This window comes from Carettochelys insculpta, chromosome 2 (assembly GCF_033958435.1).
Source record: "Carettochelys insculpta isolate YL-2023 chromosome 2, ASM3395843v1, whole genome shotgun sequence".
Lineage (NCBI taxonomy): Eukaryota > Metazoa > Chordata > Testudines > Carettochelyidae > Carettochelys > Carettochelys insculpta.
The window spans coordinates 121,018,526-121,039,378 of record NC_134138.1 but is presented as its reverse complement, the minus strand read 5'-3'; positions in this window follow the sequence as shown (position 1 = coordinate 121,039,378).

The window sequence follows — 20,853 nt, the reverse complement described above, 5'->3', positions numbered from 1 at the left end:
AAAATATCCCCCAGATTACTAGTCTCTTGTCAGAGAAAGTAAATAAAATAAAGCTCAATTATTCCTCATCAACCTGCAGTTGTGTAACTTACGCACCTATTGGGGGTGGTTAACTGCCCCATATAGTGGCACCTAGACCCACTTGTAACCCTTCTTGTAATTTGTGACCTCTGAAGATTAGTGCTTGAGCCTCTACAGCTTGAGCTAAAAGCTAGCTGCCTCTCAGCTAAGGTTGCAGAGGAGACACATTCTTACTCTCTGGCCCTGTCTACGCGTAGGAAAAACTTTGAAATGGCCATGCTCAAGGCCAAGTTGGAGAGTACTAATGAGGCATGTACATGAATATTCAGCACCTCATTAGCATGCTGCCAGCCATGGCACTTCGAAAGTGCTGCGTTTTGCTCGTGCGCAGCTCGTCTTCATGGGGGTCCTTTTCGAAAGCACCATGCAAACATCAAAATCCTCGTACTCCTATTCAGCTGATGAGATGAGCAGCTCTGAACTGCATGTCCAGTCGGTGATATTTCCAGTTATCAGGCTGAGCAGTGTTACCTGATGGCAGTTTACTGCTGAAATGGCTGCACAACACCCAAGGTTTTTTAAGAAAACCACTAAGGCTATGTCTACACTAAAGCGATCTGTCAGGAGGTGACTGGATATCTGCTAGTGGACTATTAGATGTTGCCGAGAGTATGCTTGTCACTTTACTTCCTGGCACTCTTCTGGGGACACCTTTGTTTATTACACCAGTGACCGACAAATAATGTCTGACACTCAGGTAAAGGGCCCTATGCTAGAAGCTTACTAGAAATTCCATTCTGCTAATTGTGTCTGTAAGCAGAACAGCATGGCACATGCGTTAACCTCCAGGCCATGCCATCTGGACCTGGTATTGACTACACTCTATTATGAGCTCTAGGAAAGTGATCTCTTTGATTTTTCTGCCTTTATAAAAAAAAGGCTTTGAAGTCATGTGTTGTGACCTCTCAAAATACATTCTGGTGCTAATCAGAGGCTTGCTGTTTGTGGGGACTGTATCTATCATAGTACTGAATAAACATTAACATCTGTTACTGGACCCACTCTGTAATGAAGAGCTCAGTGTCGCTTGAAAAACTTGTCTCTTTCACAAACAGAGGTTAAATCAGTAAAAGATATTACCTCATCCATCTTTTCTGCCTAATATCCTGGGACCAACATGGTTACACCACCACTGAAACTGTAGGAGTGAATAATTTTCCACCTGCCTTAAAGAAGCCACACAAGGGGATTTACCCTGTGATAATGTAATGCTTTTGCATTTTAAGAGGATAATGTTAATGTCTTCAAAATTACACAAGGTGCTCTTTAATTCTTGGGTTAGATGGGATGGTGACATGAACCATATAATCACTGAAAAGCATAGCCAATAGTATGCAATAGATGAGGGTTGCTATAGCATGTCATATGTTTGGAGCAGACCAATTTGTTCTGCTGAGGACTGTTTTTTGCTGCACAGATTGATTTTTCCACCATTTCTTATACTGGAACAGAAATGTAAATGAGCACAAGACAGATTTGAGGTTGAAACCAGTAGTTTTTGAAAGCAGAACTAAGCTTCTATAAAATGGTTTATTGGATATACCTCTCACCCAAAATATTTTTGCCTAAAGATGGGGAATTTAAGATTCAAGACTGTTCTCACAGGTGTATGGCTGGAATTTTCAGAAGGGTTTGGCCCTCGCTGCTGAGGTCAGATTTTCAAGCAGGTGCAGCCCCCATTTATGAATGGCCAAAATATATGAAGAACTCTGATGCATTGGGGACATGTTGGGTACTAGCCCACCCGGGGGTGCTGAGCACATGAAAAAAATTAAATTAGCTGAGTATCTTCCAGGTATGCAATGTGTCTGCTTGCCAAATATTACCACATATTACATAATTTTGCTTCTAGCAGTATTTCAAAAGAGCAAAGTAATGGCATTAAATATTGTATTTTAAAATATTTGTATGCACTTGTTCTAAGGTGACAGATGGAGAGTTTCAGTCCCTAAGCAGTTACTGGTTTCTGTACTTCTCTTCACTGGTGGCTGAAGTCCTTTATTCTTGTATCCATGTATGAGGAAAACTAAAGCCAAATTCTTCAAGCCTAAGTATCATGAAAGACAACATGCCCCCTCGCCACCAGTCCATTGGCTATTCTGAGATCTCTATCTCTGTTTGAGTACTCTGGGCTTGCTCAGTCTTACAGTATGGAACTGAGAAAAAAAATTATTGAAATAGCTGTTTCCACAAAACATTTAGGTTCTGACAAAATGGTATTTTTTGGAAAAAAAGAAAAAAAACAAAAGAATTCCAAGCATCTCTATTGCTCACCGTATCTCCAAAAAATCATAACACAAAATTAGAGGGATTTCACTTTTTCACACAACAAGGGAACCAGATTGTAGAACTCCTTAAATGCTCTCATTTACCTTAAGGATTACCTTAAGATCAAACTGTCCCTTTTCAAACCAAATGCCTGGAAGGTGGTGCAGAGTAAAAACATTTGTTCAGTTCCACCTCATAGAACTCTGACACATTTCTCTCAGAAGAAAGGATTTTGTTCCCTTATGAGGAGCAAAGAAGCCAAAATGAATCTCCCAAACTTAAGGATCCACAAGGGGTTTTGGTCAGAAAGATATGAAGCCCAGAGCATCTCCATGGCATGCTTGTTTCTTCACACACTGCATCTAATCCCACCTGTCTCAGTTCAGGACAACTGTATCTATATTCTGCTTCTAAGGTCCAGAAAAGTTACCCTTTCTCAGCCCAAGGCTCCTCAGTGGTCACCTCTCTTGGGTTGAGGCCCATATATCTCTTTCTCCCCTGACCTGGCTAACTTGAGGCAGCACATCTGATTGCTGCATTGTGAATCCACTAGCAAAATCAAATTGCCTAAACAGGGTTGCTTTGCTTTTCTCCTTGTTGGAGGAAAACAGATTGCTGTTAGTTTAATTATTGCCGCCATCTTGGCAGCCATCTTGGTTGTGAAATGAACAACCTGGCCTCCATGTTGATGTCCCTTCTCCTCCAGGCTTTTGGCACCAAAACGGGGACAGGGTGGGAGCATGGAGTGTCATGTGACAGCAAATCTGCCTGGAAACCAGAGCAGATATAGGGAAGTGGCTGTCACTGTGACAGGGCTCTGTGTCGCTCGGTGCTGCACTAGGAGGTCACTTCAGTGAGGCACAGAGACCCTCCCACACAGTGGCAGCCTGCAGAGGGGAAAGATCATCAGGAAGATTTCATCTCTTACGCACATGCACAAAGCACGTAGGCAGAGTCCGCTCACTGCACTCAGGACACCAAGTCAAGAGCAGAAGATAGAAAATTGAAGAATTCCAGATACAGATACCTGTTCCTGCTATTCCCGGTATCCAGTCCCAGACATTCCCAGCAACCAGTGCTCATGTCTTACCTACCAACCAGGACATGGCATAATCTTCCTTTTTCTATCTTTGTGCTAGTGTATGCTAACATCCGCGCCATTATTTTATGTCATAGGGAGCCCTAGCTTCGTTCATGTTGCTAAACCTTATTTTGTTAATTTCATTCAATAAAACCTAGTTAATTCAGCCCAACCTGCCTGCGTTAGCAATGATAGGGTAGGTGGGGCATCAGAATCCTGCAGATAGCCCATTTTTTGTATGGCAAAATTATCATTTAAACTGTTTTGGGCTAACATCCTCAGACACAGTAAAGTGTAATTCCAATTGTTATGTCACCACACAACTTCTCCTAGGAAAGTGCATGTAATTTTAAGGAAAAACATGACAGAGTAAATATACTAAGACAGTAAAGACCCTACATGCATGCTAACTAGTTTACCAGAAATCATTCTGTCTTCATCTAGGATTCTGGCCAATGAATTGTCCTTCAAAGCCCACCTGGAAGCTTTTTGCATGATCACAAGATTGCAAAAGCTTTCATTCGGAACACACACACTCATGACACAGTGAGTCACTCCTTTAACTAGTCTGGGCCTCTGACGAGACCCTGAACAGAAATACAGCCATATGAACATTCTCGTCCCTAGGGAACAGCTTAAAAAGGCTTATTTCTTGCATAACCAGAGAGTCACTTTTCCATATCCCTTCTGGGAATTCCTGGAAAACTCAATTAATTTTAAAAGTTTCACATTGCTTCAATTAGTCCTTTGAAGTTCATAACATTTCCAAGGGCTTACATTAGTCAGGTTCCTCCCTGGAAACCTTACATTAAATCCTGTAACACACATTTGCATTTTTAATACAAAGAACTCCCAACATAGTTAGACTTAATTCAATAATGTCCAGGATATTGTGGGAAATTATCATACCTGTCTCACCACTTAGCCACTTCCAGCAATTGCCACAACACCCAAACACATATGGGTACAGCACGTCCCTTATGGACAAACCATCTCCTTTCGGGAGTGCAGCACCTGGGTTGTTCTCTTAGTACTTTTAACCACTAATGTAAGAAGCTGTTTTGCTCTTTGTACATGGGAAAAGAGCTTCCCTACATCTTGTGCACTACTATAGAAGAAGACAGAAATTAACCATAGAGCCTCCTCAGCTTGGGTATACATAAATTAAAACAGCAGCACTCAGCTATATTCCAGGCTTGTGAGGGACGGTACTGTGATGTTGTCTATATTCTAGTAAAAGAAAGCGAAGATGATGAAGGAAGGAAGGGCACTCTTTCAACACAGTGTTTGTGATAATACTGAGGGGAAGGGGCAATACTAGAAAATGATGTCCAAGATAAAGAAAATCTGCTTGCACCCACATGGCATTATTCTTTGTTTTACTTATGTTTGGGAATTTAAATTGATTGCTTCCTAAGCAGCAGATGAAAAGGTTAGAGAGGATACAATTAATCCTTCTTCTGGAACATGTTGGGAGGGCTGGAACACACAGTACAATATTTTACACAACAATTTAATCTTTCCATTAGTGAACGGGAACCATCCCAACCAAGGATAAACATCCAGCTTTTCTGTTAATGAGACATTAGATAACAATTCATATGGACTAAGTTGTGCAAAAGATGTGCTGTTTGAGGCATGGTAAACTGTATTCCAAGGATGGGGATAACACCGCAGATTTAAGTGCACTTTAGTGAAAGAAAAGAAAGCCTAGTGAACTGTGAAATAAATAAAATTAGTTTTGCATAGTCAGATGCCCCTTTTGTTGTTCCTGTCACACTATACAGAATTTTCAGCTGAGCCTCATCTTCATTTATCTGTTGAAGCACACATCTCAATAGTATAACAGATATTGTAATACTGCTGTGTTCATCTTAATTTTCTGGTTTGAAGTATGAGATGATTTTTTTCTGTAACCTGAAACCAAACTAAATTCAATCTGACTAAACAAATGTTTGTTTCATTTTAAAGAGACACTTTCACAATTGAACATGGCCTATTTGAAAGCTGATGTAAATTGTTGGGAAAGTCCTGTCATTTTAAATATTATTCTGAAGGGAAAAATAACTCCGCATTTTTTCAGTATAACTTTTAAATGACAGATTGCATGTAGGACCTATAATATTATCTTTGGGATTTACTGCAGACTCAATCAATGAATCATATTGTGATATTGATCTAAAATAATATTTCTTACCAAAGACAGAAAATTGTAATTCTCTGGATTTAAAACAGGACAAGGGCAAAGACACATTTTAAGTGGAAATATGTTTTTATCTTCATGGTTCTGAAAGCTCTTGGTTATAATGACTGGAATATACTTAACATGTTTAAAGATACTGTATCCTTTTTAAGACCTTGTGACATGACTGGGTTTTTATATTGGGTATGGAAGCCATTTTATGTATCCATCGTATCTATTGGACCCCAACTGTGGGGGGGGGCAGGGGGGCATGTGAGGTGTCTCATGAAAGCTGATGATGCCCTGAATTTATGTATGCTACTTATATGTCTGTAACATGCGTGTAAGTAAAGTTACAGATTTTAGCTGTGTAGCTGTATTAGCAATGCTTCGGTGCTTCACAACAGGAGGTGTGAACTCAGTCCCAGGCAGAACATTGCGCTAAACAATGAGGTGGAAACCAGGTGCTCAGATGCCAAATCCACATCCCAGATGCTTGGAACTTGTCAATGGAGCACAGCCCATTGGTCAGGTGACCTGGTCTGAGCAAAGGAATTGAAATTGAATACCAAGGCATCATCCCACCTGCCATGTAAATGACTGGGGCATACTAGCAAAACCAGTGACCAATGGCAGTTTGCCACAACAGCCTATCTGGGTCAGGTGGGGCAGACCCTCCAGGGACTATGGGAAGAAGAGGTTTGTTCCTGAACATAAAAAGGGAACCAGGATGTGGACCTAGCAGTGTCCGTCTTGGATTGTTTTGTCTTTTGGTATCTGTGCCTGTCTCCAAGGGTCCATGTTCTAGCATGTGGACTCCAGTGTCCGGATCTACAATTCTCCAGTAACTATGGATTTTCAGAGACTATCAAGCATCAGCAAGTAACATCACTGGCGTGCAATAATAGCTGTAATCGATGTATGTGAAGTATCGCTTTAACAATTTTTCTGTCTTTTCTTTCTTTTTTATTAATAAACCTTTAGATATTTAGATCTGAAGGATTTGGGCTCTGGGCCTCTTGTTTTGGGTAAGATCCAAGGATATATAGACATGGTACTGTGGCTGGACCCTTTGGGGCACAGTGCTTGTGTGGCTTCTGGCTGGCCAGGGGTCTGGCAGAGGTACTTCTGTAGCTGATTGGATTTGCCTTAATGAGAAGGAAATCCCAGCCTGGGGCTTTAAGTGGCCTGCATTTTAAGCAAAGATACCCTGGACTGATTTCTCTAGCTATGCCTAGAAGCCCTGCCCTATTACAGACCTCCAAGAAACTGTATTATCTGTGCTGCCTGCTTTCAGTTGTTTCTCTGAATTAACAAATGCAAGTTAATTCTCCCATTCTAATCATCTAAAGTGAAACATTGTGAAGAATGACAACTGCATAGCTTTTCCTCCCTTGTGAGAAATGCAAGACTTTAAAAGAAGGAGGGTTAAGAAAGGAAGGCAGAAAAACACAAGGAAATGTAAGAGAAAAGAAGGGAGGCATGAAGCAGTATTAACACCTTTAGCTTTTAACGCTGAATGTGAGTCATCTGATTCAAATATCAGTTCTGCAGAGATAAGGAAAATATTTTGTCTTGTGAGAGATGAACCTGTCAGGAGTTGGAGAAATAGGTCATATGAAAGTTAATGGAAAGCCAGGAATGGACGATGTTGCGCCACAATACCTCATCTCAGTTAAAGGGCCATGGGCTGAAAGCCATTTAAATTAATATCCCAGCTCTTATCAGCTTGGTTGTTTCTTTTATGAATTCATAGAGCTCGGTTTTTATTTCGCTGAGCAGCCTCCAGAAACCTTCTGTTGTGTTCGTCAGTCTAGAATAATTAAACTGTGAAGTAGCCAAATGCCATGGTTCTGAGGAAGATGTTACAGAGTAGGCTGTTTCATCTATCGCAGATTTATGGGCATTTTAGAATAAACAGAGGATACTGAAAAAGACTGACTTCCTCCCAGATAAAAGCAGAATGTGTCCAGAACTAGCCTGGCTTGCCCTGCACACTGCTGTGCCAACTGAAGCTATCCTCGTATTCTAAGGAACAAATCCACACCCTTCTCCTCAGCAGGCCTAGAAAACAACAGGAATTTGCAAGAGGGATGATTGGTGGGGAGAGAATGCTTCCTAGTTGTGTGACATGGAGACCGGATGCACATAAGCTCCCTGCACAGCATTGGACAGGGGTCTGCAACCAAAATAGTGAGAAGAGCCATTTTTTTTCAAATTTGGTTACAAGATCAATACTTCACGAGCTGCAATGCATGTGAACACAAGACAGTCCCTAATAAGTAATGTCAAACCACACTTTTTGTAACCCCTGTTTTAAGAACAGCGCACACACAATGATTTGTACCAGTTAGAAATTTTAACTTACTTTCACCCCTGGGTCGGACAGCAAATGAGGACAAGGGAAAAGCTGCGCCTGGGGATAGGCTGTTCAGCAGGAAGCAGCAATGTTCACATCAACCCTCTGTGCTGAGGAGAAGGAACTGGACAGCAGGTTCCCCGCAGGTGGCACACAGTCTCACATCTGCTCTCCCTGGCCAGACCCAAAGCGCCTGCCCCACTTAGGGTCCCAGGAACTGACACAGCTGCTGGTTCCAAGCAGCCTGAGTTCCTACACCCCCACAGACACTGCAGCTGCTCTGCACAAGACCCAACCCCAGCTCCCTGCCTGTTTGTCGGGGAACCAGTCGCACGCTCTGTCTCCTTCCTGCCCTGGGCACTGCCAGCAGAGTGGGGACTTGACTAACTCTCCACTGATGTTCTGGACTGAGGGTTTTGGTGAGACCAGGGTTGGTTGTGTACAGGAACCCTTGCAGCTTCATCCTCTGTGAGTTCCCACATGCTGAACCATCTTGCTTTTTCGGGATTTCCTGTTGCTGAGGTGAGATTCTAGTCCCTTCCGCTGCCAGATTATCTTCCATAAGTCCCATCACCACTGACAGCATCCCTGGCTGATTGGGTTGGACCCATTCCTTTGCCTCTGTGGTGAGTATCTGTATGAACTGTTCCAGAGCAACCACTTCTGCCACCTGGGGTCTGGTTAAGCCCTTTGGGGTCAGCCACTTGCAATTATGGTCCTGGATGTATTGGGTCACAGCCCACGATTGAGCCCTGGGAGAGTATTCTTCTCTGTGAAGCCAGTGGAGATAATGCCAGTGTGTTCTAACATAGCAGCTTTCACCTGAGAGTGATCTAAAGCATCTCAAGAATTGAGGTTATGGTAGATTGTCTGTGCCTCTTCACATGTTAATTGTCTTACTGTAAAATTCTATATAACACTAGCAGTTTCTGCCATGAGGGTAGGTGAGGTCAGCATTCTCTCTCCTTACCATAATTGACCTTGCCTGGCTTACTTTAAGGTTTACAGCACAATAGCTAATGCTTGTTATTTATCCCACAGTAAAAAACACACTTTTTTTTTAATAGAAGGGAAGACAAGCTAAGAGTTGTTTTGGAGGGATTTAATGGAACATAAATGACCAATGCTATTTTTCAGGTAGGCATTTTTTTTAAATTAAATGGAAAATTCAGCAGTGAGTGCAAATGGGTTATTCTGACACTTCAGAGTAACTCACAGACTTACCTTTATAAAAGTCAACTCACTATGGTGTAGCAAACACATGCTGGAAGTCCATTTTGGTCCACGTTAGTTAAAAGGGTATATTGTTTGTCATCGCAGCATGAGGGGTTTTGTGTGCACTGCTCCTATTAATGCTGATGGAAGTTAAAAATGTAAATTACTGCACACTGAGCTGTCAGTAGATCCCTTGAGTCTTTACAATATTTACGATATTTCAGTCTAAAAGTTCTGAGCTTTTGAGCTGAGCCAGAGATGGAAAGTAGTTGCCTTAATGCCCCAAACCTTAAATTTTATGATAAATTAGGACACTGGCTTTGCAAAAATCAAGCCAGGCTGGGAATTATACTGTAAAATGAATAACAAACCTGGCTAGCCTATATCTTGGATAGTTTTGTGTGCAGGGTGATGATGTGACTATATGTACTGCACAGATATGGCGGGAAGGAGTGGAGTCTGTACAGACCCACCACCCCTCTCTGCCCAATTCATCAAGGGATGTATATAGAGCTCGGAATACTGTTGCCGGGGTTGTGTTGACATCAGCGTTGTACTCTTTCATAGCCCCAGTGCTTTATGAAAATTGGCTAACAAATATGCATATGCATAACTCAAAGATGTTCATGCAAAACTGGTCATGTAACCTATTGTTCGAGAGCCTTTATAAAATGTTTATAAAATTTATATAATGTTTACATTCTATTTTTGTGGATGTGTCTTTCTTGTATGTGAAGTTAGAACTATTAGAAATATTAACTGTTTTATTAGTCCAGGTATTCAAGTAAAAGCCATTCATAATACTTTAGGAACTTGATGTTTGGTGATCATCTGCTTGTGAATGGTTTTGTTTTTCCTGTAATCCCAAACTGTGGTTGGTCCTACAACGACAAGTGGCCAAGCACCTGATGCTGGAACCCATTTTAAATCTGGTACTTTTCCACGCGAGGTGAGAAGGATATGAACTGAGCACAAAGAATTCACCTCCTTTCGGCAAAAAGGAATATAAAGGAAAGGGGGAAAACAAACAATAGGAAAGGAGTTGCCAGATTCTAGGAGCCGTCACACTTACCATGCAAGGTACCTGCTAGAGCCATCTAAAACTGAACAGGGAAAAGGATCAGACCCAAATCTAGGAGGCTCCCTAGCTTGTGAAGGAAATGAATAAAACAACTGTTAGGGTAAGAATTTGCATGTAACAAATTTCTTAATATATTAGGATTAGATGTTGTGTTTTGTTATTTTGGCTTACAAACTTGCTTTGGTCTGTATGTTTTCACTTGCAATCACTTAAATTCTACTTTTTATATTTAATAAAACCACTTTTGTTTATTATCAAACCCAGTGTAAATAACTGTTATCTGATGGGGAGCAACCACTGTGCATCTCTCTGTTTCAGTTGCAAAGAGGGCTGACCTTGTGAGCTTTCTCTGTGTAAAACTTCTACAGAGTAAGATAGATTTATTGGGGGTTTTGGTCCCTTTTGGGAGTTGTGCTCCTTTGTGCTGCCAACAGCCCTATGGCTGAACTCTCCCAGAACAGAGTGGTTCAGTGTCTGCATTGCTCTGTGGGGTGTAGTGGGAGGGTTCACTCCAATTCTGTGCCTTGGGTGAGGGAGACCAGAGCTTCCGGCCCAGCAGGAAATGGTGGTGGGGAGCCCAAGAGGCTGGATGTTGATTTCTATGGTTTGATCACCACACCTGGTGTCAGCCACAAAGGGACTTTTGTGCTGCAGGCCCTCACATACCCCAGAGAACATAAGGATCCACACGCAGATTATGACTCTTTGGCTGTGGCCACACTTGGCCAAAACTTCAAAATGGCCATGCTAATGTCCAAATCGAAGAATGCTAATGAGGCGCTGAATATTTTAGCATTTGCATGTTGCTAGATGTGGCATTTTGAAAGCGCTGCTTTCGAACACGCGTGGCTCGGCACAGTTACACGGGGGCCCTTTTCAAAAGGACCCCACACATTTTGAAATCCCCTTACTCCTCTCAGCTGATGGGATTTCAAAATGTGCAGGGTCCCATGCAGCTGCGCCGAGCTGCATGCATTCGAAAGCGGCGCTTTCAAAACGCTGCAGCCAGCAGCATGCGAATTCAATTCAGTGCCTCATTAGTGTTCTTCAATTTGGCCATTAGCATGGCCATTTCGAAGTTCTGGCCAAGTGTGGCCACAGCCTTTGGTTTCTGAAGCAATGAAACATGACTCTGTTCCACACTGAGGACTCATGGCAAAGCCACTGTTAAGCCCTACAAAGGTAGGGCAAAGGAGGTATAATTAGCCCCATTTAAAGTTATTTTACTCTACTCTCTTTCCCTGTAAATATGTAAGTCACTATCTGAAATGGATTCTATTATTCTGTGAACCAGCTAGGGAAGCGGAAGATATTCATATTGCAAATAGTGCTTACCTTACACAGTTTTTTTCCAGCATGTTATCTTTACTTGCCAGTGTTACCAAGACATGGTAGCTTTTCACATGTAAGGCCTCGGCCCTGTCTACGGCCGTGTCTACACTAGCCAAAAACTTTGAAATGGCCATTCAAATGGCCATTTCGAAGTTTACTAATGAAGCGCTGAAATACATATTCAGCGCCTCATTAGCATGCGGGCAGCTGCGGCACTTCAGAATTGACGCGGCTCGCCACCACGCAGCTCATCCCGACGGGGCTCCTTTTCGAAAGGACCCCACCTACTTCGAAGTCCCCTTATTCCCATCTGCTCACAGGAATAAGGGGACTTCGAAGTAGGCGAGGTCCTTTTGAAAAGGAGCCCCGTCGGGACGAGCTGCGTGGCGGCGAGCCGCGTCAATTTCGAAGTGCCATGGCTGCCCGCATGCTAATGAGGCGCTGAACATGTATTTCAGTGCTCCATTAGTAAACTTGGAAATGGCCATTTGCATGGTCATTTCGAAGTTTGGAGCTAGTGTAGACATAGCCAGTGTGTTGCAAAGTTTTCTTCTGCCAGTGCATTAAAGGAAACTTGTCCTTGAAATGCTGAGCAACTAATTCATCTTGATTTTTTAAAAATCCTGATTCAATCTTTTAACATTTTTTCATGAGCTTTGAACTCACTGACTCTACTAATAATGTCCTTAAATGAAGGAAGAAGGTAATTTTCTCTCTCACAGTGCCTTGAGGGAATTATCCATCATGCATCAGTTATAAGTGTTAACTTTACAGTATGTCTGCTTATTTTTGTTTTTAAGAGCTTAATTTCACACAGAGAAAGTACTGTAAAGTAAAACTTTTAACTCAGAAATAGCTCTATTTTTCCACAAAGAATAGCTGTACCCCCTGCAAGGCAATTTTAGCATAGCACACACCACCCTGGCTCACAATCCCAGATACACTACATTTCATTACAACTTTTCTCCTGCCCCCTGCCATGACACATTTCTATAGCAAGTGAATTCCATGGATGCTAAGGTGAGATTTATAGAGCAAGTATGTTGTGTTATTGTCATGGAAAATGTGCTCATTAGATCAAAAGGGGATGCAACTTCTCAACATTTCTGAAAAACCAAAGCCACTTTTATATAGGTCCTATACTCTAGACACCCAAATATGGAGAGCAAAGTATTGAATTATGTCAAAGGTCAATGAAAGAGTTTTCTTAAAAATAATTTAGTTACAAAGAGCTGGCACGGTAGAACTGTAAAATAATACACCAGCTTTTCCCTTGGGTTCAAATCTGGAATTGTTCACAGAAATTAACATTAATTCCAGTCATCAATAGGTATTTGTCTTCATCAGAAAATCAATATTTATCACTCTAAAACAGAGTGTGGTTAGCAGCATATGATCAGGAGATACCCAAGTCCAGAACACCATGGCTGTTTCTACACAGGCAAGATCTTCTGGAAGAACAGTGCCTTCTTCTGGAAGATCTGAGGAGTGTCTACACATACAAGATGCTCTTTGGGATTTCTTCTGAAAAAAGGTGCCCCCTCTTCTGTATTCTGTTTCAGAATCAGGAAGAGGACCTTCGTCTGGAAGATTCCAATGCAGCCGCCACAAGGAGGAGGTCGCAGCCTACACAGCAGCCCTCCGCCAGCAGAACGCCCTTGCTGAAAGATGGCTCAAAGAGACCAAGCTGCAGTGGACGCAAGACACGTGGGGGGAAGTGATGGGGATGCTCCAAACCATGTGTGGGGCCCTAGCAGGCCAGCCCCCAGCCCCCCAGCTGTCCTGCCACAGTTCCCCCGATGCCCCCCCACACAGTTCCCCCCAGAGGTCCCACCTGAGGGCCCCCTGCTGTCCCTCCCCGCAGTGCCCCCTGAGCACCCGCTACTGCCCCCCTGAGCCCCTTCCTGCTGGCCCCCCAGCTGTCCCCCTGCATTCACCTCCGCTGGCCTCCCCCACTGGCCCCTCAGCTGCTCCCGTGCCCCCAGCCCATGACCCTGAGGCCCTGGCTGACCTACTGCCCCCAGCCATGCCCAATGCTGCACTGAGGGACCTCACAGCGTGGCGTGTGGCTGCTGTGGGCCCCGTGGAGGGTTGCCCAGGCCACAACCTGCCCCCCTCCAGCCCCTTTGCTGAGGCTGGGCCAGATGCTGACCAGCTCTACCTGCCGGAGCTTCCAGCCCCATCAGTGCCCTGTAGGGGACCGCGCAGCTGGTGTGGGAGGGGGGCCTGCAGGCACTGGGGCTTGCAGCCTTCCACTCTGTCCCTTGATTGGAGCCCCCAAACATTCCTGCCCAAGTCCCCATCCAGGTTTAGGTGCCCCTGTTCCCTTACCCCATGTATATAGTTCACTCAGGTTTTGGTTGTTATTTTTATTATTCACCATTCACCACTTACATTTTTCACATTGGTAATGGTTATGGGTTAAATATATGGTAGCATTCGGCACCCACTGTGTCCCTGATTACTGTGGGGGAAGGTGGGAGGTTGGAGGGTGTGGGGTGTGTGCATGGGGGTGTGTGTAGGGGGGGCCTGTGGGGAGGGAAGTGGGGATTAGTATTCCCCTCAGCTGAATGCCTCCCAAAGTGCCTCTCGGATCCAGAGCCCATCATGGTTGAGCCACCTGTCGGGGACTGCAGCGGGCTGCTGGCAGCAGGGGGCTAGATCTGCCATCCAGCCCTGGGGCAGGGTCCTCTCATGTGCCTTGATGAGGTTGTGGAGCGTGAAGCAGGCGGCCATGACCTGCGGGACGTTATCCACCCCCACATCGAGGCGTGTGAGGAGACACCTGAACTGCGCCTTCAGACAGCCAAAAGCTCGCTCAACGGGATACCGGGCCTGTGTGAGCCAAGCTTTAAACAGCTCCTGGGAGGGTGCGGGGTGGCCCATGTATGGGCGCATCAACCAGGACTGCAGTGGGTAGGCCAGGTCGCCCATGAGGCAAAGAGGCATCACGATGTCCCCAATGGCGCGCTCCTGCCGGGGCATGAATGTCCCAGCCTCCATCCTGTGGAACAGGGCAAAATTCCACAGGAGCCGCGCGTCATGTGCCCTGCCTGGCCAGCCAACATATATGTCCATGAACTTCCCACAGGCATCCCCCACTGCCTGGAGCACGATGGAGTTGGTACTTCTTGCAGTTGACATATTGGCCGCCACTGTGGTCTGGTGCCCTGATTGGGATATGTGTCCCATTGATCACCCCAAAGCACTGGGGGAACCCGAGTGTGGCAAAGCCCTCAACGACTGCGTCCAGGTCCCCAATGCTCACCAGCCGCTGCACCAGCACGTGGTTGATGGCCCTCATGACCTGAAGAGGAATGGGCGCACTCCTGGGCATACGCATAAGGGTCCCTGCCCCCCTCCCCTTCTACCCCCTCCTTCTCTGTTGGACCCCCGCCCGCTGAGGGAACCCTCCAGCAGCAGCCATGTGGTATCCCTTTTGGGCTAGACCTGCCCGCCCCACCCCCAGCCCTGATCCCTCCGAATCAGCACCTGGGGTCCCCCAAGCCCACCAGCCCCCTCCCTCCCACTGGTGGGGCAGGGTCTGGGGCAGGGCTTACCTGGATGACGACGGCCCCAACGGTGGATGTGCCCACCCCGAATTGCTGCCTGATGGATCGGTAGCTGCCCGGGGCAGCCAATTTCCAGATGGTGATGGCCACGCACTTCTCCGGAGAGAGGGCCGGCCTCATCCAGGTATCCTGGCATCGTAGCTTGGGGGCAAGCCAGCTGCAGATCTCGAGGAAGATCTTTTTCTTCATCCGCAGGTTCTGCAGCCAGCGGTTGTTGTCCCACTCCCACATGATGACCCTGTCCCACCAGTCTGTGCTGGTGGCATGGGTCCAGACGTCAGAGGGGGCCCAGCAGAGGCGGTGGGGGTGCAGAATCCATGGGCCTGGGCCTCTGTCTCCACAGGAGGCTGAGGAGGGTGGCCAGGAGGATGGCTAGCCTGTGGGTGAGGGCAAGCCTGCTGTCCTGCGGCTGCTGGGGGGCCATGCTTGCTGGTCGGTGGGCACTGGACAGGGACCTGGGTCTGTCTTGCTGGGCACAGACTTGGCTGGCCTTGGCAGAGTTTGCAGGGAGGGGCTGTTTGGGTGGAGCCCTTTAAGAGGCCGTGCGGCCAGGGTCCCTGGGTGGGCTCCCTGGCTGTGCGACCCCATCCGTGCTGTTTCCTGCCCTGTTCTTCCGGAAGAGTGCCAGTGCGTGTGTAGATGCACTTTTCCGGAAGATCTTCTGCTGGAAAAAGTGCCATGTGTAGAAACGTCCCTTGTGTTTTATGGGAAAAAAGTATTGGTGGGTAAAGAACTGCCTGTGATTTGCATGAAACTTACTACTGTCATTAACTCATTTATTTTAAAGTTAGAAAAGGCATTTTGTTACAGCAATGTGATTCAGTGTTGTAAATGGGTTCATCTCTTAAATGGTATATAAGGTCGGCTCTGTTAACTGGATTCCTGCAATGGACTAGCATTTTTGAAGCTATTCCAAGGAATTAGTAAACAAATATGACTCTGAATACCTTCTTGTGTGGCTCTTCAAGAAGATGAATGATGGTCAAAAGATCTCAGTGTATCTGTTCTGTTCAGAATAAAGAAGAAACCATATAATAAAAGGCAGAAGACTACCAGGTCTGGCCCTTCACCCTTTGAACTTCAGAATAGCTTTTTTAAAACAATCAGCTGCAAGTATAAATGGTGCCCTGCTGCCACTTATCCTCATTTCCCAGGGAACCCATTTGTGATGTTTGTTGCTCTCTCTCAGGACAGAAATACATATTAAGCATAGCAAAGTTAATACACTTCATAATGATAAACCAGGGGTTTAAATGAGTATGGAACTTGCTGAGGTAAAGTCTTTTACAGGGTTATAAAGCTCTAATAAGATCCCTAGAATGTATCTGAAACATATATCCACATTAAGTCCTGACCCACAATTTTTTCATTGCTATCTCTATCATTCTTATGATTTTGTAAGTATAACAGTCTCTGCCCTATTCTTTTTCCTCCAGAAACTGCACAGAATCCACTGTTCTTGTGTGATTGCTAGTGCAGGGGTCGACAGCCTTTCCAGATGGAGTGCTGAAATTTGACCTTTTGACTTCTATGCACGGTCCGAGTGCTGGTGATACTTTTTAAAGTCACTAATAGTCCTACTTACAACAGCTTCATTAATAAGTAAGTTAAGATGTGGAGCTTTACCATTTATGTGGTGGTTGGTAGCATTAGCTGGTCTTTTGTTAATTCACAGGCGGCATGGCTTTGAGCAAGCTCCCAGCGGCCTGGGGGAGGAGGGCGGAGATGAGCTCCCACCTCATATGCATGCCAGGGGTTGCTAACCCCCACTCAGGTAGGATTTTGGCTGAGTCACCCCTCATGCCCAGCCTCTCCTACCCATCAAACCCCCACAATGCATAGCTGTGCCTTTGTGAGACCAACTTGTGCTAGACAGAGTTTTCAAGGCACAGCTTTCCATTGAGGGAGACAATTTCCTGCGATGAGAGCTACTTGCACTTCCTTCTGGGGCTCCAGGACAGCATAGGCTGCAGAACTAGCTCAACCTTGTTGTCAATAGCTGAACCCCCTCACCATAACTTTGCCACCAACTAGCTGATAGATTTCAGAACGGTCCCAAAACTCAGCTCTTTCCACTCTCCTCAGGCAGGTTGAAGCCTTTGGCAGCACTAACACAGCGTGGTATCTGCATTCCACCCTGTGTACTCTGTGCTTGGCTGAGGCTCCCAGGCAGGGGTTTGAGACGGGGAAGGCGTCTTTTGCTCCTCAAAATCGGCACATTTTACAGACCTGATCTTTCCCTCCTGTAGTTTTCTCTGCTTCTTGAGGCAAGTCTCCTTAATTGATCCTGGCAGATGGAGTTCCAGTAATACCAGTGATTATTTTCCCCCCCATTAGGTTTTCTTTGGCTCCATGTTCATCTTTCAGGTTTCTGGGATTGCAATCACAATGTGATTTTCTTAGCAGGGGACTCTGCCCATTCAAAGAGAGCCTTCAAATAGTTATTGAAATTCAAATTCCTTTTCTCTGTTGCAGAGAGAAAACCTGTATGAAACCACAATTACATTTCTTGGTCACACAGCAGATTCCCTCTCGCTTCTAAGGACAGCTTTAAGTACAGGATAAAAACTAGAGAAATTTTGAGAGACGTGTAATATGTACAGCCAGATCTCGTCCAACAATGGCTTATTATCTGATGACAATCCAGAGTGCTCAGTGCTATGTAACATGCCCATATATATCTTTCCATATATAACTAGGAGTCAGTCCGTTCTTGTGTGTCTCACCCTGGTTTCACTTTTCACATGTGAATCATTAGGGCCTACAAGTCTTCTTATGTGTAAAAATTATTCCTGGACCCTTTTCTCTGAGCCCACGCATTGTTTCTCAGCCCTCTCCTGCTTCCAAAGCCACCCCTTGGATATGGACCCCATACTTGGGAGCAGGGGTGGCCAAACCGTGACTCTTGAGCCACATGCAGCTCTTTGATCAATGATACGCAGCTCCAGGTCAGAGGTGTGCACCCAGACTGCTAACCACTGCTCTGCGCGTGCTCCCCAGTAGCCGGAGGGAGAAGCACATGGTGGCGGTGGCAGCTCTGGTGAGCCCCAGGTATAATGTGCAGTAGGTTAGAGTGGAGAGGGTAGTGGGGGTGCCTGGCTCTGGGGAAGGTGGAGGGTATTGGGTTAGAGTGGGGAGCTAGGGGTGCCTGGCTCTGGGAGAAGACAGGGGGATTGGGTTAGAGGTGTGGGGTGGGAGTGCCTGGATCTGGGGGAGGGGAAGGCAATGAGCCAGATCGATCGATCGATCAATCGATCCACTCCTGTCCCTGGTCTCCAAGTAGATCCAGTATACTGTCCTTCTAAAAGGCTCCAGAAGCTTCCAGGTAAGGGTGGTAAACCTGGCGGTAGACCCTTACCTGGAAGCTTCTGGAGCCTTCTAGAAGGACAGTATACTGGATCTATTTGGAGACCAGGTAGTGGGCGGGCACAGCCCGCCCACGACTAAAAGGCCCCTCTTAATAGAAGAGGGATCCCTTTAAAAAAAAAAAACACACATGGCCCCAACTGAGTGCGGGGGACAACTGAAGAAAAAACAGGGACGGGAGTGGAGGTCAAAGGTTTAAAATGAGGGAACCAGAAAGGGACACCAAGCAGAGAACCCCAGACAGCGCCCACTGCCCCTCAAAGGTGTCGAGAGAGCTAGTGGACGCCGCCCAAAGGAACTCTGCCTGGATTCGTGAGCGGAGCGGAAATAGGCCCCACAGTCACAGGCTTCCCCCCCTGCCAGCCTCCTCTCCCGAGTGTCATAAATGGCTACCTTGGCCATAGCCAGGAGGAGGCTGACAAGGAGGTCCCACGACTTAGTGGGGCCACGGATGGGGTGTGCTAGAATGAGGAGGTGTGGGGAGAAGTGCAGCCAGAACCTCAGCAGGAGGTTCTGGAGGAGCCAGAAGAGGGGCTGCAACCTGACGCACTTGATGTAAATGTGCGCCAGGGTCTCCCTCGTGCCACAAAAGAAACAGGTATCCGGGAGGGGGTGAACCGCACCAGGTACATGTCCGTGCTCACCGCCCCATGCAGGATTCTCCAGCTGATGTCCCCGGCGGGCTGCGGGACCAGGGAAGAATAAAGGCTGGTCCACCGGGGCTCCCCACCCTCTGAAGATGGTAGAAGGTCCTGCCACTTGTGGTCTGGGTGGAACATGAGGGTGGGATAGTGGAGCGTGTGAAGCACGAGCGTGTACAGATGATATCTGGGCACGGTTTGAAAGGGGACCAGCTGCAAGGCATGCAGCCGGCTGGGATGATGCAGAGGAGGGGGGCGGGAAGGCTCACGGAGCCAGGGGCCCATGGAGAGATCTGGAGAGCCAGGAGTGAGGGGGGGCAGGGTGCACCCTCTCACAAGACCCGGCGCAGGTAGACATGAGCAGCGGGTGGCAAGGCGGCCTTCACCTGCTTGAGTACGCGCCGGGGAGAACGTAGGGTGGAGAGCCCCATGCACCAGGCGAGCGCCGGGGCCTCCATCCAGTCTCCCCAGCCATAGTCCAGGAGGTCTTCGACCCTGGTGATTCCACCGAGGACCAGCCTCCGGCACACCGCGGGGGCCTCCGGCACCTGCACATGGAGGTACAGGTTGTGAAGCAAGGGCTCCGCGAGGAGGTCTTCCCCCGTGGCAGCCCCTAAAGACCTGGAGACTGAGATCAGCCGCCAGGTGCGGAGGAGATCATGGTGGAAGGCCGGCAGCTCCGAGAGGTCTCGCGGATGGCCTCTCAAAGGCAAATGAAGGAGCTGCCAGTCGTATCGGAGCCCTCGGAAGCGATGGAGGAAAGCGTGCACCAACGTGCTCCATGCTGGACTATCTGCACTATTGCTGTTAAGGAGTCCCTGAAGGGCCCGGAGGCGGAAGACATGGACCTGAGTGCGTAGGCAGGTCAGGCCCCGCCCTCCCTCCTCCAGGGGAGAGATGAAGAACCCCTGCAAGGACCCAGTGCAGTCCTGGCCAAAAGAACTCCAGAACTACCTTCTGGAGGGCAGACAGTAAACCGGGGGGTGGGACAAGGGTGTTGAGACGGTGCCAGAGCATGGACAGGACTAGTTGGTTAAGCACCAGTGCCCTCCCCTGTAGGCTGGAGCAGCCCCGCCACCTCCACAACCGCTCAGCCACCCTGCCCTCTAAACCCTGCCAGTTTTCCAGTGGAGAGGGATGTGTGGCAGATAGAAAGATGCCTAGATAGGATAGTGGACCTGCGCTCCACCCTATGACCTGAAGCGCAGGTGGGAGGTGGCTCGCCTGCCACCCAGCCCCAACCACCAGGCCAGAGCTCTTGACCCAGTTAACCCGGGCAGAGGAGGCTGCCGAGTAAACGGCTTGGCAGGCCTCCAACCGCACCAGGTCTCCCGGGTCCTGGACCAAAAGGAGTACGTCGTCGGCGTACGCTGACAGAACCAGCAGCAGCTCTGGCTCACGGAACACCAACCCCGTCAACCTTCGTCGAAGGAGATGGAGGAAGGGCTCGATGGCAAGAGCGTGGAGCTGGCCCAACAACGGGCAGCCTTGACGCACTCCTCACCCAAAGCTGACCGGAGTGGTCAGGATCCAGTTGAGCTTGACCAAACACTCTGAGGCAGTGTACAGCACCCAGAGAAACCCGATGAAACGGGGTCCAAAGCCGAAAGCCTGCTGAATGCCCAGGAGATACCCATGGTCCACCCTGTCGAACACCTTCTCCTGATTCAGGGAC